The sequence below is a fragment of the Ictidomys tridecemlineatus genome, unplaced genomic scaffold (assembly GCF_052094955.1).
Source record: "Ictidomys tridecemlineatus isolate mIctTri1 unplaced genomic scaffold, mIctTri1.hap1 Scaffold_225, whole genome shotgun sequence".
Classification (NCBI taxonomy): Eukaryota; Metazoa; Chordata; class Mammalia; order Rodentia; family Sciuridae; genus Ictidomys; species Ictidomys tridecemlineatus.
The window spans coordinates 46,006-64,148 of NW_027521943.1; the positions used below are offsets into that span (position 1 = coordinate 46,006).

General features: G+C 45.1%; 1 long non-coding RNA gene across 2 annotated transcripts in view; it reads right to left on the reverse strand.

Annotated features, from left to right (window-relative positions):
* LOC144373084 (uncharacterized) overlaps nucleotides 1-8,108 on the reverse strand; it is a 28,185-nt gene extending 20,077 nt beyond the window's left edge. For both annotated transcript variants that reach the window (XR_013432874.1, XR_013432875.1), the window contains exons 1-2: nucleotides 7,991-8,108; nucleotides 3,980-4,068 (exon numbers count right to left, since the gene is read on the reverse strand). This is a non-coding gene — a long non-coding RNA (uncharacterized LOC144373084). The remainder of the gene's footprint in view (nucleotides 1-3,979; nucleotides 4,069-7,990) is intronic.
* Nucleotides 8,109-18,143: the final 10,035 nt, after the last annotated feature.

Below are 18,143 nucleotides of genomic sequence, written 5' to 3' on the forward strand. Positions count from 1 at the left end.
TCTAATCTGGCTTCAAATCCCCAGCTCCACACTGTGGATATATCATTATAGAAATCCTTTTCTAATCTAATCCTTGTCACTATAGTTTTAAAAATATAAATCTCTTCTTCAAAGGCTTTGGGTATAAAATGAGGCTTGAGAAGAATCTGCATGGAAAAGAGCAAGAATAGCCAAGTGAGGATGCTGGGCCTCCTAGATGGCTGTCTGGCCCCTCAGCTCAGAGGCTCACAGCCAGGATGTTTCTCTATGACAAGCCCTTCAACATGTCCCACTCTGCAACCCTCTCCTTAATGCTCACTTGGTGCCCCTCTGAGCCTAGAGCTGGCCTGGGGTCTGTGAGCTGTACAACTCCTATGTCCCTGATGCATGAACAGAGCCTGGCCATGCATGGCAAGCCCTGCCAGCTGGCTGCCTGGGATTTCATGGGACAACACAGGCAACACTCACTAGGGACACTTCTCATGTAGATCCAAGAGACAGAGGTCACTTGTCTTAAACATTCCCAAGAAATATATAAATAAATGTAGGTGGTTTTGCATGAGTTAAATGACAAGAGGAGGACTTCTTGATATAACATTAGAAAACAATTTGGTTCCACTCAGCCTGACCACAGAATACCTGCTAACTAACAAGCTCTTGTATACCTGTATCAAGAGGCAGAAATGAAAATGCACAATGCAAATCATACAAACCATTCTGCAACATGTAACCATTGCTCCTCTGAGTGAAATAATGAATTATTTTAATATAGTATTGGGTTTAATTCATTCTTTTACCCTGAGGAAAAACTCTGAAAGAGTGACTATGAATTATGACCAGTTTGCTGCACCGCTTTCCAATTTAGAAACCAACAGTAGGGTATGGCTTTCTCTTCATTTTCAGAGTTAAGTTTTTTGATAGGATTTGAGTTAGTCACACTGTAAAAAATGGTACTTCGCTATGAGTCCCAATGAGACAGACATTACCTAGACCTTAGCCTATCTCAGGAGCACTGCCTAACCACTCATAGTGACAAAAACATTACCAAGTCCCAGTGGCTTTAGTCACTGATGCCACCACACTGAAATACTCAGAGCTAGTGGGAAGGGTCCCAGGCCATGTGTTTAGTTGATGACTCAGGACAGGAAGGAGTGGAAGGAGGAACTCCCAGTCACAAGGGAGGAAGGGCCGTGCTGCCCTGGGTGTGTGGCACACGCGGAGCCTGAGTAACATGCCTCTGCCTTCCCACGTGTATCTGATGTGAGGTGGGTGTGTGCTGAGCCGAGACTCAGTGCCCGCTCCTGCCACAGGCTCCTCCAGGTGCCACTGCACCCTGCACTTGCCACGATGCTATGGGGTATCCACTCTGATTGGGCTGAAGGCTGATTTTCTTCCCCATATTACAAGATTGCAAGTGACAGGGGGGGATTCCTAACAGACCCTGTCATCAGAGCCCATGTTCTTTTGTCTCTGTGGGACTGTGGCATCAGGTGAGGGCAGATGGCCTCGCTGCCAGCCTTCCTTGTATCCTTCCACACTGCTAGACGCAGCACACCCCCGGGGGCTTTCCCACCCATGTTGCTCACTGCTGCCTACGGGGCCAATGCAAAGTCCTCTCACAGACAACTATGTGTACCTGGCTCTTTCCTTCACAAAAAACAGCGGTGTATGCAAAGACAGTCCAGCCCAGAATTTACAGCCACCCGAACAATGTGTTCTTTCTTAATGAAGAGCCAGGGCTGCACACCTTTGTCTCCAGGAAAGGGGTGTGGTAAGAGCATGATGTCTGGAGGAACACATCTCATCCTTTCCACTAATTAAATCATTTTATGTAAATTGATGAAAAACTACGAGATTTTAAGAAACTTTGCCATCGTTTATCTATAAGAAGGGAACATCTTCCTGTCGGCCCACTGTCTGTGTCCCCTTTCTCCTGATTGTCTATGTGAGAAAGCTCAGGCTCCTCTTTTCTCTCTCGTGCCCCACAATCACTAAGGTACCTGTCTCCATTCTCTCCCTTCAGTGCTGCTCCCTGGAGCCCCCATGCCAGCCTGGATGCATGTGCTGCCTCAGTGAGTCCTCACTGCAGTAGTCTCTAGCCACCTCTACACCTTGCATGCCACAAGGCTCCCAAGGCATGTGTCCTACTGGATGCAGTGAGTTAGGCATGTAAAGAAAGTCAGAGGGTAGACTCTGGACCTGGAGTGTTGCTGGAGAGGAAGATGGGAGTCTCATGGCCTCAAGGCGTCTGGGCTACTTTCTTAGCTCACAATTATTTCTGTCTGTACAGGTCAAAAACAGCCTGCTTATAACTGCAAAGAAAGTAGCTCAGGCAAGCCCTGGGAAGGTCACCGTTAACGATCACTGGGATCAGTTTCATTCTTCCAAGGTGAGGTGGATAAGAGTGTGTCATTCCACACCTGTATGAAAGGTGCTCCAAACAACTGAGGTTCAAGTGTTCAAGAGGCAGACACAGACTGGCCATCCCCTGGGTCTCAGCATGTTGGGGGCTCCAGGGGCTGTATGGATTCCTCTGGAAGCCACCCACGGCACTCTGCTGTGCTAGCCATGTGCGGCCCCACGCACCTAGGCCACAGAACCCACCAGGGACACAGTACAGAATGTGCCGGGTTTGGAGGTGAAACTTACGGCCCAGAGCTTGGCTCTGGTGCTCTGCTGGCCCGTGACCCTGGGCAGGGGTCAGGAGCTCTCGTGCCTCCTTTTCTTTATCTGTATTATAGTGGCCATTCCTACTTCATTGATCATAGTGAAGACTGAACGAGACAATGTGTGAAAGGCCTGGCAGATGGGCATTCACAGATATGAATAATCACTTTACATGAGAAGACAGCATGCCAGTAGTTACTACTGAGGATCCTGTTTTACCTGTTAGAACAGACCATGGCTTTTACACTGTGCTCAATAGAGTCACTTATCTGCCAACAAATGATTCCCAAGATGCTGCCTGCGTGGCACCTGCATGTGGAGAGGAAGAGAAATAAAGTAGAGCACTGGGGTGGGGCTGGGAGCCAGGCCAGGGAGGCTGGTCAGGGAGGCTCTCTGAAGAGATAACCTCGGAGACCTCAGACATGACAGGAGTGAGAGAAAAGGGCCTTCAGGTGAAGCAACCTGTGGGGGTCCAGGCTGGGTGGAGGCCAGGCTGTCCTCTCTGGACAGGCTTTGGCTGCACTGCTCCTCTGCACAGAGACTAGAAATCTAGACTCACTCCCTATTTGTTAGGGCACTTTGGGAAGACCCTTCCGAATTTTTGCCAAAAGCAGGAGGAGAAGGTGACACCCCACCACCTCTTCATGCCACTATCAAGAGCACTAAGAGGAAAATAAACACTAGAAAGCTCAGAAATCATGAAGGGGCTCTGACTGGCAGACCCTGCTACTGGAGCATGCTGTGTGGGAACTGTGTTCTCCAAGCTGGACAAGGACACTATGACATCAGGGCAACTCCAGGAAGCAGCTGGTAGCACAGGGGGAGGAGCCACAGGCAGACAGTGCTGAGGATGAGCTGCAGAGCACTGGCCCAACCTCTTAGTGTTCTTCTAAACCCACCCAGAGATGACAAAGGAGAGCAGCCAGCCACAGGGAATGGTAACCACACGGAGGTGATCTCAGCAATGAGGTGCTACTTAGCTTTCCCCTCATTACCATAGCATCAGTCACTCCAACAATTACAAAGTACCATTGTGGCAATTACAAAAGACCCATTTAATCTAAAGATGATTTTAATGCTGGTGAAATAACATCTATTATTAGTAAAGTTATCCCAAGGCAATTTCTTTTTCAATTATGCTATTGCAAATTTAAAACACATGTAAAGCATATCAGGAATTAGGAAATCAAGTGGGAATGCATAAAATATATATTTATATTTTTAAAACTTTGGTACAAATATCAGGGAAGGGCATTTAAGATGGCTACTACTCAATGAAATGGTCTTAGGATAACTCATTAAAAATAAATAATGAGGCAGAGAATGGCATTACCATTTGTATTTCTTCTGGGGATAATTCATCTTCACCTTTGCCATCTCTCCAGGTTCCTAATTCAGGCTGTGCTTTGGTCAAAATCTTTTCTGTTAAAAAAACAAAACAAAATAACAACCACAAAGAAAAAGAAAATAGAAGGCCAAATAGTCATGTTAGCATAGTGTCACTGAGGATACAGATGTGTTACAAACAAGAGACTGAATGTTATTTTGCAGCTCTGTCTCTATTTATCCATTGGTCAATATGCAGCAATATTTAGGCCTTAAATTGTGTGGATGTGTGCATGTGTATGTGTGAGGGTGGGGAAGATAGGGACAGTTGCAATATTGCACTGAATTCAACAGTGGCTACAGACTAAATGGACATTCTTCAGAACCAGTTTTTTTTAGTACATTTCATTTTACAACACACTCTCATGCTAACATCCTCCCTCCACTTTTAAAAGGTTATTCAACATATGAATGCTTTCACTGGGAAAATAAAAAATATATATGAAATTCTGCTCCCCAATCTCATTCCTTTTCTTGAGAGTCACTGCTTTGATGTAGCCTCCTTGACTTTATTTAAGCATATTCACATATAGATATGCAATTCCTTGTATATCTCCCACACCCAGAAATAATACAGTCTTGTGAGTGCAGTGGCTCATTCTTCACAGATATCAATGATATCATACTGTCCTCAAACTTGCTTTTCAGATTTATCAATCTACCTTGGAGATCATTTTGCATCAGTTCAAATAGCTTGACTTCATTCTTTAAACTGCTGCTTAATATTCCATTGTAAGGATACAAGGTTTTCTTTGGTTTTGTTTTGGTTGTTGTTTGTTTTTGCAGTACTGGAGATGGAATCCAGAGCATTTCACATGCTAGGCAAATGATCTACCACTCAGCTACACCCCTATCCCTTTTTATTTTGAGATAGGGTCTCACTAAATTTCCCAGGCTGGCCTCCTACTTGAGATCCTCCTACCTCAACCTCCTGAGTAGCTGTAGGCATAGGTGTCTGACCAGATACAGTTTAGGTCACTGTAACTCCACTGGTAAACCTTCAGTTAGGTCAGTGTTCACTAGTCTAATACTGTATGCCCCTGTGGAGTGTTTCTGCAAGACGGGTGCCTGGCCACAGAACTGCTGAACAGGAGGGTGTACAGAGTTTAATCTAGAGAACTTTTTGATCATGGTTGGTCAAGTGACGGCTCCTTGATGAAGTTTATTGAGAAGGCAGGCTCCTAGAAAGGCCTGCTTTCAGCACAATGCTGGAGAGATCTGCATGGGTTGTACCCAGGGCTTGAGGACAGCAGTGAAAGGGCAGGGGCTACTCCTCCAGGAGGACTGTAAAAAGGTCTCTGCCTCCAAATGTGCCTGTGTGAATCTCAGCAGTACCTCTGAGCTTGCCATCAATTCAAAAGACAATACCATTTCTTTTCCCTTTCTTCCTCAACCTCAGTAAATTTCCTGTAGTTGATCTCAGTCCTAAGAGATGAGCACAAATCCAGGGTCTTCTGACATGAAAAGGACTCATGACAGCAGCAGGCTGGAGACAGCAGACCAGGCATGAAAGATGTGGTTGTCACTGGAAAGAAATCTTCACAAAAATCCTCCACTTCCACCACAACAGTGCAGGAAAACTGTTTTCATCACAACTGTCATCACAGGAAAAATATATTTATAAGGCCTGGCTGAACGCATCCTTACAAACCAAGCTACCATTTCATTGGGATGACATCCTTTGGGCAGGGGAGTTGCACTTTCCATCCATCCTACTCCACCCCTAAGAGCTTGCTGTCTCCTGTCTGTTTTCATTACGGTGCCCATTTCAATTTTTTAAAACAAAAAAAATAAACCTTGTTCATGTCTGAACCAAGCAGTCTAGGTCTTTATAGCACTTTTGATTCCATGGCCATCTGAAGCCTTGTCCTGAACCCTGTAGCTCACTGCATGCCGCACCCAAAGTGGTGTCGAGTTCAGATGCTTGGTCTAGTGTTCAAGGCCTTCTGTGCTTTAGCCCAGCCCACAGTTAACTCCCGTTACTTTTGGGTTCTCCTCATCCATTCTTTCTCTCGGATGCATCCAGGCCAATGGCTGCAAACTGCCTATTTCTCAGGAACCCCCCTCCCCCACCCCAGCTCTAAGCTCTCCCTGCTCACTCCAACACATACTGTGTACATCCAAAGGGCATCTTAGAAGGAGTGCAGGCCACTGTATTGATTCCTTCCCACTCTCCTGAGCTTTAGTGCCAAACCCCACCTCTAGCTGTGCTCACCTCAGGCAGCAAGGCCACCATTCCCCGTCCACCATCTACCTATTGCTCCAACCCCAAGCCTGCAGGCTGTTCACCCCCGGTTGTTCTTATCCTTCACATCTCATGTTCCACTTACCAGATAAGCTCAGGCTCCGAAATGCAGCAAGTGCTTCTCTCACCCCTTTACCATGGCCTCCCCAAAGGCCCACACTACCTTGTGCCTGGGCTGTTGCAAGATTCCTGGCCCATCTGTTTGCCTCTGTGCTAACCCCTCACAGCAGTATCAGGGATTTTAGGAACTAACCCAGACCACATCATGCTCTAGCTTCAAACCCACCAGTGGCTTCTTACCGTGCTTCAACTCAAAGCCTAATTTTGCCACAAAAAACAGTCTTCTGCCCAGCACTGCTTCTCTGCACCCTTGGGGACATCTGATGCTACCTGCTCTTGCACTCTCCCATAGTCCTAGCAGGTGTGAGCTGGTTCTTTACTGGGACTGTCATTTGCATTTCCCTGATTACTAAGGATGCGGAGCACCTCTTCATGTGCTTACTGGCCATCTGAAATTTCTTTTAAGAAACTTAAGATCTTTTGCTGATTTTTAACTAGTTTGTTTTTGTAGTACTGAGTTGTAAAGAGTTCTTTCTATATTCTAGATACAAGCACCTTATCAGATATATAATTTGCAAACACTTCTTCCCATTCTGCGCGTTGTCTTCACTTTTTTGATGAGGTCCTTTGAAGCATGAAAGATTTTAGCCCCAGTGACTACCACTAATCTCCCCACATCCCTGAAAGGTGGGTACTATCATCCCCATTTTAAAAATGGGTGAACTGATATCTGAGTGCTGTCAGTGCTGGAGCTGGGCTCCAGACACCTTCAAAGGGGCACTCTTCATATGCCCTCTGTCTCCAACATGCCAGACAGTGCTCTCCTAAAGGCCAAGAGAGCTGGGTTAGACAGGAGATGGCCTCGTGCCTACATGGACTTTAACCATGAAATGCAGCATTTTTTCACTCTAACCACTTATTTCCTACCCTGCAGAGGCAACTGATTCCTCTCCAAAGTAAGGAAGGCTCGTGGAATGTACCTGCAGGGGGCTTCTGTGAGGGTGACAACCATGCCTGTGAGCACGCGGGCCTGAGCCCCACACCCCACGACAGACCACAACAGAGGAAGCAAAGGTGCCCAGATTCTCCTGGCCCCAGCACCCCTGCCTGCGAGACACGTAGTGTGGATATCTCTGTGCTACGTGCACTAACAGGTGTCCTCTGCATTGGGTACACACAGAATGAAGATGTCCATGACAACAGGATATAAAGTCTAAAAAGTTATGGGGTACCTAGTATCCACAGCGACAGGCAGCACATAAACTCACTCTTGCACCTTGTCCTGCTGGCTTGACTAGCTACAAAAGCCACTGAGATTACATGCTCACCCTGGCAGGACTGGCAGGACGGTGCTGAGAGCACAGGGTTTTTCCTGGAGGGTAGCACTGCCTCCCTCGGCCCTTCAGCAGAGCCCAATCCCCGGGCAGTGTACAGCTCAAGCAGGCCCTTTCATCTGGACCCCAGCTCCCAGGTGACTGGATGGCTCTTTTCAGCCAACTGTGGACAGACAAAACCACGGCCACCTCCCGCCGGCCTTGGCTCCAGCAACCACACACGCAGCTGACAGGGGCTGGGCTGCCGCTTCTGTCCTCTGCACTCTGCCTAGTGCCATGAGGAAGGAATGCAGGGCAAGGCTTGAACTTTAACTCATACCTGGATGCTCTTCAGTGGCAAGTGTTTCTTCAGAGTCTTTTGAAGGATTCTGTGAAACTTTCTCAGAGGATGTGGATTCTCTTGTCTTTGTACTTTGCTCAGGTTCCAGCTTAGATCTAAAAATAAACAATTGTTTGCTGTAAAACCTATGCTACTCTTTTTGACAACAGAAGAGAGTCACTGCCTCATGGACCAATGGCTATCTGGACACACCTCCACAGGGCACCTGTAAAGAGGCATAGGCATTGTTGCCTCAGGCAGGGGCTGTGCACCCTCCGTGTCCCCAGCCACAGCATGGGAACAGCATCAGTAGGAGGCTGAAGTCTGAAATGCCCCCGATGGACACCATACTTAGTGAATGGGCAGTGAAGGCCCTACCTTCAACAAACCCAAAGCCAGATGTTCACTAATCCACTAGTTTTACACTAATTCAAAAGTCTTGCCGAATATGTGTGTGTGTGTACATATATATACAGTAGAAACATAATTTTGACCCATATTATATACCCACATATAAGTAGAACTTAGTTTAACTATAAAAGCACAAGTCTTTAATACCTTCGAGGTGGAACCATCTCTGCACTTCCTTCCTGAACTTCTTCCCACAAGGGGTCTCCTTTTCCACCCAGGGGGCATAGCTACACCTATTCAGAGAGGCTCTCCCTGCTACCCAAGGACCCTGCCACTCCTCTGCACCTGCTTGCTTCCTCCGCAGCAGTGATGAGTCTGTCATGCCTTGTCTTTTATCTGTTGTCTGTGAGAGCAGCTCTTTGCCTTCATGAGTCACGTTTGCTGCTTAGCCCTGGATCCTGGCATTCAGTGCTTGCTGATGGTCTAGATAAGGGTTTCCCAAAGGCCTATGTGCCGAAGGCCTAGTCCCCAGCCCATAAGCACCTTTAAAGGTGAGTCCTAGTGGGAAGTACTCAGGTCACTGATATGCACTTGAAGGGGATATTGGGACCTTGGCCCCTTTCTGTTTGTCTTCACTTCCAGGCTGCCATGAAGTGAACAGACTGCCTTTGCCACCCCAGGCCCAATGCAAGAGGGCTAAGTGACCAATAGACATTTTCTTCTTTTAAGTTGGTTATCTTAAGTATTTTGTCACAGTAATGGAAAACTGATAGTGTTCAGTAAGTACATGTTGAATAAATGGATGCTTTACAAATACCAGTAAATGGCTAATGAGAGAGAAAAACTCTGCTTCCTTTGCTGAGAAGAAGCTTTTTAGAATCCATCCCATTTATTGATTCTTGATTTTACTTCTTATGCTTTACTACAATGACACAGCCATATCAAACAACAGGCCCCGTTATGAAACAACAGGCCTTGTAACAGCTTTATATGACACTGTGAAAATCCCAGGCATAGTGCTAGGAGGGTCTGTGATAAAGTCCATGTTGCCAGGCAGGCTGTAAGTAAGGGAACAATGGAAACATGTGAGGGTGACTTATTAATGCCAGCTAATGTTTACTGGGGGCTTATTATATACTGGCCATTTTTCTAATAAGCACTTACATGGATAAATCTATTCAAATCCAAAACTATCAAAAGAAGGCACTAGTAGTAATGACCTTTTTATAAAGAAGGAAACCGAGGCCTGAGGAAATTTGGACACTCATAAGGGTCATAAAACACACGGCTGGTTTGGGACAGGACCTTAGGGACCTAGCTCTGGAGTCCACACTATGTCAATTCAACGAGGAAAAGAACGTCTGTTTAACAAACATTGATGGAATGAGTATATATTTATAAAGAATAAATAAACTCCAACCCCATTTCACTCCATCAAAAAATTAATCTGACACACACAGTAGACCTAAACAAACCATCAAGTCAAAAAGACTCTAGAAGAAAGCATAAAAGAATATTTTAGTGACCTTTGGGCAGAGAAAGCAAAAATTTCAAAAATCTGGCTTTCTCAAAATCATGTTTCTATTCATCCAAGATATTATTAGGAAAATAGACAAACCACAGAACAGGAAAAATTATTTGTAGCACGTATCTGACCAAGGAATTGTATATACAACAGATAAAGAACTCAGCAAAAGGACAGATAATTCAACAAGAAATGGGTAACATATTGCTAGACATAGGGCACGTCTGTTAATCCCAGTGACTCAGGAAGCTGAGGCAGGGGGGTTGCAAGTTTGAGGCCAGCCCCAGCAACTTAGTGAGATACTCAAAGTTTAAAAACAAACAAGACCGGGGATGTGGTTCAGTGGTATAGCACACGTGGGTTCAATTCCCACAACTACAAAACCAAAACAAAACAAAACAAAAGAACCAAGAAGAAGAAAAAGAAAAAAAGGGGAGGCGAGTGGGTAAGATACTTAAATAGATGCTTCAGGAAAAAATATACAAATGGTCGATAACACACGAAAAGGTGGGACAATGAGAAACCCCCAAGCATTCACTGGGACAGCTTAGGAAACAATCAGCCCCTGATCGTAGTGGGGACCTGAAATGTATGTAAGCACATAATGCTAGAAGGTATGTAAAACAGTGTTACTATTTTGAAAAACTTATGGCAATTTCTTACTAAGTTTAAGAAACATCTCCACATGGCAGAGCAACCCACACTTAGGTATTCATCCCAAAGAAACGAAAAGAGGTATCCACATGAAGGTCTGCAAATGCATGCTCACAACAGCCTTAGTCAAGAAATGGAAGCAACCTGAAGTTGCCCACGTGAGACCCGACAAGCCAGCTGTGGCACACGCCTGCGACGCAGCACCACTGGCAGCAAAGAGGGAGTTCCTGACAAGGGCAGCAGGGACAGACCTAAAAGATGCAGTACGCAAAGAGATCACACAAACAGCTCCAAGGACGAATCTATTTAAGAATAAACGTTCCACATTTGATTTTGTATATAAATATAATTATAAAATTTAACATCTGCTACTTAACAATTTACCTCAGATATTGCTAAAGATAATTTAGTAACCTGACACATTAGCCAATTTTGAAACTAGCTTAAAATAAGACATGTATCAACCAGAATTTTCAGGTTTTTTTTACAGTTACTAAATGACAAATGGCCTAACAGTTCCTAGCCTGTTTTCCCATCTATAAAATGGGGCTGTGAGGGTATCTTTCCTGTCGAATTCCTTGTTTATTTGCAAATGCTTCCTTAGCACAGCCAACAGCCACAGTACTAGCTATTACTGCTACTGTTCTGTGGTTGCACCTGCTGCTATTACTGTGGAAGGAGAAATGGTAGCGGTTTGATAAAGAAAATTTCTTCTGAAGTAATACGCGTCCAGCACACATGGCCACTGGCAAGGTGCAGGCCATCAGAGGAAAAGAAGTGATGAAATCCATTCATGACTCAGAGCTGAGAAGCGGGTGCACTGAGTGATCTGCACAAGTGACTCAGCAGGGTCTTCCAGCGCTGGCGCACTCGCAGCAGATCCCTCGGCTGGCACACCAGTGGAAGGTCAGGAGGAGCCTTGACAGACTGGCAGGGGAGAGGTGTGGGCAGCCTTTTCCTTGGCCCCCGGTGCTCAGCAGATGACCTGCTGCCCTTGCAGACTGCCTTGGTCATCAGGTTCCTCCAGCAGTTCCACAGACCCCCACATCTGGAGGCTGGATCCTTAAGCCATCGGCAGAGAATGACAGATTTAGAAGAGGGCAAGGAGACAACAGAGGGCTTGGTCCTAGCCTGTCATTTATCTGCTGCATGACCTTGCTTCAATCCTCTTGCTCTGAGTTTTCTTCATCTGTAAAACTGAGAAAATGCCACCCTCCTCAAAGGGATGTGGCGAAGATGAAATGAGAAGGGGCCTAGCGTGGAGCCTGGTCCGCAGCAGGCGCGTTCCTAGGGCGCCTCTTGAACTCTCAGCCTCCTTCCCTCTTGGTGAGGTGGCTCACTGAGGCTTTCTCACTCTCACCTCCTGATGGTGAGAGATCTGCTTTTTCCACTTTCACATTGGCCACTCAGAGTGGATACAAAGACTAACACAGATTCCAAAGGTGCCATGTAAAATATAAAGGCTTTATAAACTCTTACTACTACTATTTTAGAGCACAGAAATTATTGGAAGCTTCACAGGGTAAGTGTCACTTAGTTAAGATCTTGAAAAGGGTAAGACTTTGCCAGGGATAGGGGAGAAAGGATCTTCTAGGCATAGAGAATCTAGGTCGAGCTTCTGGGTCACAGGATGGCATTTAACTTTGGATAATTATATGGCTCTTCAGACAGAATAACTTCATATTTGCATTAGCCACATATGAGAGTTCCAGTTGCTCCATGCCCTCCACTTCATATATCATTTTAAATTCATTCATTCTAATGTATGAAATGGTATTTTGTGGTTTTTTAAATTTTCACTATGAAACAACTATATGCAGCAAGGAGGTATAGTACAAAGAACCCTTTTTTTCTGAACCATCAGGGAGTAGGTTGCCAAACTGATGCTTCTTTATTTTTGGCTATTTTTCCCCCAGTACTGGGAACTGAACCCATGGGTGTATTACCACTGTATTACCATTCCTTTCCCCCCCTTCTCTTTTTATTTAAAAGTTTTATTGGTTCTTTTTAGTTATACATAACAGTAGAATCCATTTTGATAAAATTATACAAGCATGGTCCCCATTTCTTCTTTTTCTTTCTTTTTTAAATTTTGAGACAGAGTCTTAAGTAGTCTAGGCTGGTCTTGAACTTGAGATCCTCCTGACTTAGCCTCCTGAGTCACTGGGATTATAGGCATGTACCACTGAATAACCTTTGACTATTGAATGTATTCTTTGATATAACCAGAGTATAGCCATCAAAATCAGAAAAGGCATATCAATACATGACTTCCATCTTTTCCTTATATCCCAGTTCATTTTTGACCAACTCTATAATCTCCTTTTGTTCAAAGGATCCAGTTCAGAATCACATGTTGCATTTACCTGTCATTTCTCTTCAATCTCCTTCATCTGAACAGTTCCTTCAGTGTCTCTTGAGTCCATGATTTTGACACATAACAATATGCCAGTTATTCAGCAAGATGTCTCTGAATTTGAGTGTGACGTTTCCTGGTGACAGGAGTCAGGCTGGGCAGACATCACAAGTGCTGCTGAAACCTCATGGCAGCCCACCAGGTGGTGTGCTCTCACTATGCCCACTGATCAAGGTGGCAATTGCCGGGCATCCCACCACAAAAATTAATCTTTTCCCCTTTGTAATTAACAAGCATTGAGGGGAGGGTGCTTTCACATTATATATTTCAAACTTTTAATTAATTAATTATTCATATTCCAATGGACTCATGATGTCTTATTTCATGAAATATTTTGTACTCTGCTGTCATTTCTTTTGGCTCTGGTGGTCTCCAAGTGGGCCAGGAGAAACCCTTTTACACTTTAGACATGTCCCTATCACTAGAGTCCTTCCTTGCTTTCTGATACAATCAAAAGTTCCAGGCTCATTTTGTGCTCTCCCTGCCCCAGCCTAAGAACCAGTCATTTCTGCAAGAAGGGTGGTTTCTTGACACTGAAACTCAGAAACCAAGATCTGCTTATTGCTACTGGGGTGTCACTGCATCCAGGCCCTCCCAGGGAACAGAATTAAAAGACACATGCATGCATCTTCATATGTATGCATACATACATGCCCACAACCATATTCATTTCCATGCTGCCTGTGGAAATAAGATACTATGAGTTCACACTAGTACCTTTCCTTCTGTCCCATGACTACAGGGACAGAAGGAAAGGTACTAGCCTCATTCTGGCTTCTTCCCTTTCACTTCTATAGTGAGAAACCTGCCTATCCTCCTCTATTTCTTCCTTGATCAACCCCTTACAGGCACTCACCCCTCATCCTGCTGCCCGCCACTCCTCCTGGTGGGGATGCACCACTCCTCTTTTTTGGGGCTCTGATTGCTGTGTTGACAATGCTGCTCAGCTTGACCTTCCACTGGGAAACCTCAGCTGCCCACACTGCACCCCTCTTATCCCACCTCACTTCATGGCTCCAGAACTGAACTGTTTTGGAAGAGGAAGAGCATAATTGACTTTTGGATGAAGGTTCCTTTAACATCTGCCATCTCTGTATCCAGAGGATGGCAATGTACCAGTTTTCAATTTAAATGAATGAAAGCCTGCAGTGCAGTGGACTGAGACATAGGGGAGTGCCTTTTTCTTTTTTTTCTTTTTTAACTGATAAAAACAGATTCTAATTATACACAGAGTATCTACTGAGATCCTCAGGGAAATTACAAATTAACTAGTTGAAGGAAATTTGAAAACAGCCATTTTAAGAGTTCTTGGGAGGATCAGCATCTACCCCATTCTGACAGACACTGACCTGGCTAGGCCCACCCCTGCCCAGTAGGCTTCCAGGTCCCACCTTGAGGACCTTAGGATTCTCTTTAAAATTTGAAAAGAACAAAAAGAGATGTAAAAGAGGAGGTGTAGGGAGGGAGGGAGAGAGATTTTTAGGCTTTAAAATAAGAAAACATGGGAGAAATTCTTTGCAAACCTTAAATAAGGCCCATATAAATCTTAGAGAGAAATGGCTCTTTTTCCAGATTTAAGGACTGCTCTTATGCTGTTTTCCTGCCCCAAACAAAGGCTCTGGGTGGAAGAGTGTTTTCAGTCTGTCACAGGATTGTCTGCAGCACCCAACATGGCTTCCAGGCAAAGGGCAATGGCTCCTGCTGCCTGGACCAAGTTGTCCCTCACACAGCAAAGGCGCAATGGGCACAGATAGGACCAGTCACACACTGCTCACAATGGCCTGTCATGGGACAAGCACAGAAAACAAGAGCAAGCACCTGCAGCCCTCTGACTTTGCCCTTCGATCATTTGTTTCACATCATTAAGCAGATTACACATCAGCTCAAGTATCATCTGCCTGCTGGATTAGTCACCTGTGGCATAACCTCAGAACCTGTCACATGCTGTAGAACACACACCTCGTCCACAATAGACAACAAAATACTGAATCAAAGAAATGGTTCTGAGGGACTCTGCTCTGAGCCAAGTCTACACAGACTTTCTGTAAAGAGTTACAGGGTGAATATTTTGGACTCTGTAGATTATATGTAGTGTCTGTCTCACAGCCTTTCTTATTATTTTACCTTTTAAAAATATAAAAAAAAACCCTTTCAGTTGGAGGGCTGTACAAACAAAGCCAAGGTCTAGATTGGCCCATAGGCTGTAGTTTGTTGATCTCTCTTCTAGGCAATGATTAAGGCCCTGTTACAGAGTAAACAGTGCAACATTTCTGTCATGGGTCTGCTGTCACAGGGCAGAGCTTCTTTTTGTTCTTTCTTCATCTTGATCACTGCCACTATCATCATCCCCAATTACTGGCAAAACTTATGAGCTCTTATGAAGTATAGGGCCCTGGGTTAGAGGTGATGGATACAAAGAGGTAAAAGATACAATCCTCTCCTTACCAGTCTTAGAATCTGGAAGGGGTGAGAGGGCTAAATTATAATATAAAGTGCCTTCTTCAATTACCAGGTAAGTACTGTGATATTATGTACTATAAAAGGAGGAGAAGAAATGAAATGCAGTAGAATGTTGATCTTTTATATCAATATTAGGAAGTAATTAATAATAACTCAAGATGTCCTGCCTAGCCATGGATCAACGCAGCCTTTTCTAAGGTGCACTGGCCAGCTGTCTGCACAGTTGTGGCTCCATGCAGGCAGGCCTGGGGTAGGAGGTTGCATAGACTCTGAGAACTCTGAACACTAAGTGCCTCTCTAACCTGTCTGACAATGGAAATAAATAAACCTACATAAGTTTTAGGTAAGATCAGATAAGTACACCTCACTGAAGTCACCAGGGTTTCTCCAGAGCTCTTGTCTTCCAGAATGCATAGTCCATGTGCTCAGCACCAGCTTGGGGCCACATGAGGGCCTTGCAGCAGCCTCAGAGCTCTGGCCTCCCAAGCTGCTGGTGTGCAACCTGCTCGGTGATGGGAGAAACCCTCACCTCCCACTAACGGATTTCAATCTTCTCAGCTCGCCCTTGAGACAGGAAAAGCAGCCCAAAGTTTCCACTTCTAAGAACATCAGTGTACTAGTGAAAGGTAAGTGTTTGGAGGATGGACCAGAAGAGCAGACATAAGACCCCAATAACAGTGATCACTCTCCCTCTGTCCAGCTTGGCAGGTGCCACTGCCACGCCAGAAGTGAAACGCCTCGAGGATGGATAAAGAACCTCTATCTAATAATGGCACTCACATTTAAAAAAATAGACTCATGGTCAGAAAAATGCAGAAAGGTTAACTGACACTGTTTATGGCTTAATGAACAAAAGTACTTTCATCCAGTTTGGTACGAGAGCCCTTTGGTATGGTAGATTAACATGACAGCACCGTTCTACGAAGATAATCTTAGCATGTAATATCTTTCTTCCTACACCATGAACAGATTACAGCAATCACGATGTTCCTTAACCAACATATGAGTGACAATAATGCCATAAAATATTTGCAGTCAGATTTCTCAAATAAATTTCATATGAACAACTTTTTTTTAACAATAACCACTGACAACAACAAAAAAAGAAACCTACCGATTCGACTTGACAACGCACCAGTTCCACTACTGGCTTCCCCCAAGGACAGGCATTATGCTGTATAATGAGCTGAGGTGGCACAGGGACAAAGAAGCCAGTGGCATCTTGAAGAGACAATGTGATGCACCTGACCGTGAACAGCACACAGGGCACTTATGAGGAGAGCCATAGCACTGCCTGAAGGATCTGGAAGAGACTTTACAGAGCAGGCAATTTTCACTGGGGCAGGAAGGATGAGCAGAACTTTGTTCACCAGATGAATTGGGTGGGGGTGGGGGAAACAGAACATAAGCATACATGAAAGGCATTCTTGGGTGGAGAAACCAGCAAGCGTTAAGGCCCAAGAGCCTCAAAGAGCAAGGTGTCTTTAGGGCAAAACTGTGGTAGGGCCTGGCCGAGCATGTGTCACTGGGGACTGCCTAAGAAACAAGGCTGGGGTGTAGTTGCTGTGGCTCTGAATGCCTGCTGTGTCCGGGCTCTGTGAGACACAGCAAGCAAGGGAGTGAGCCCACCTCATTCAGACAGAGCCCACTGCCCAAGGTGAGGAGCCAGGAGTAGAGGGCTGGACTACACTGTGGAGGGACGCACAGCTCCCCACTTCCCTCCAGGTCTATGCACAAAGTAACTGGTGCAGGGCAGCTAGCTGGCAGGAAACGGTGCTGCATTTCACTGTCTACAGTAGATTTCTTATCTGACTGATTTTAATGTGTATTTTAGTTGAAACCTCTGCCAAGGGCAGATGGAGGAGGAAGCAACAAAAGCCTCTTACTTTTCCTCCTATACCTGTTGGGTCTCCACCTGGCATTGTGCAGTGACATCTGCTGCTTCTCTTTGGTAGTAGTGTGAGTCTAGTGGCAGCCACCTTCTCACCTTCATGGTCCATCACATGCCATCGGAGTCTGAACTGCTTCCCAGGACCTGATTAGACAAACTGGTCTCTGCCTGGAACGTTCTGCTCACGGGTTCCCCAAACCTAGACTGCCTGCTTCTTGGAATTTTCAAAGCCAACATGGATCCACTACTTGAAAATCTGCCCAATCACTCAGGTTCAGACTGCAGTTCAGTGGGCAGCAAACTCAAATTTGCCGAGCCTCTGTTTCCTCATTTATAAAATGAGATACTAATATTTACTAATAAGATGGTTGCAAGACTTAAAGGAAATAAATTAACATACTGCCTGACATATGGCAGGTGCTTGATGGTAGATGATAAGTTAACATTTATTACTCCAAGTATTTTATGTATCCACTCATCTTCTTCCCACAACACTATAGTTATGAAGATAGATACTATTAATTCTTCCATGGCACAGGCAAGGAAACTAAGGCACAGAAAAATAAAGCAATTTGCTCCAAGTTACACAGCTGGCAAGTGCGGCCAGAACTCTAGCATAGGCTGTCTGGCCACTGGGGGCCCGGGCTCTGTGCTCACCCTCCACCAAGCCACTTCTCTCTTTGGACTTCCTGGTGGCCTCACTGATTCCCACCTGAGAGCAGTATCAGGGGTACCTGACATGATATAAGTAAACCTGTCCCAAAATATTATGTCCTGATTAAGTTGGTTAATTTTTCAAGTTTTTATAGCAGCCCAGTCTGCCTCTAAGTTCCCTGAAAACAAAGACTTTTTGCTT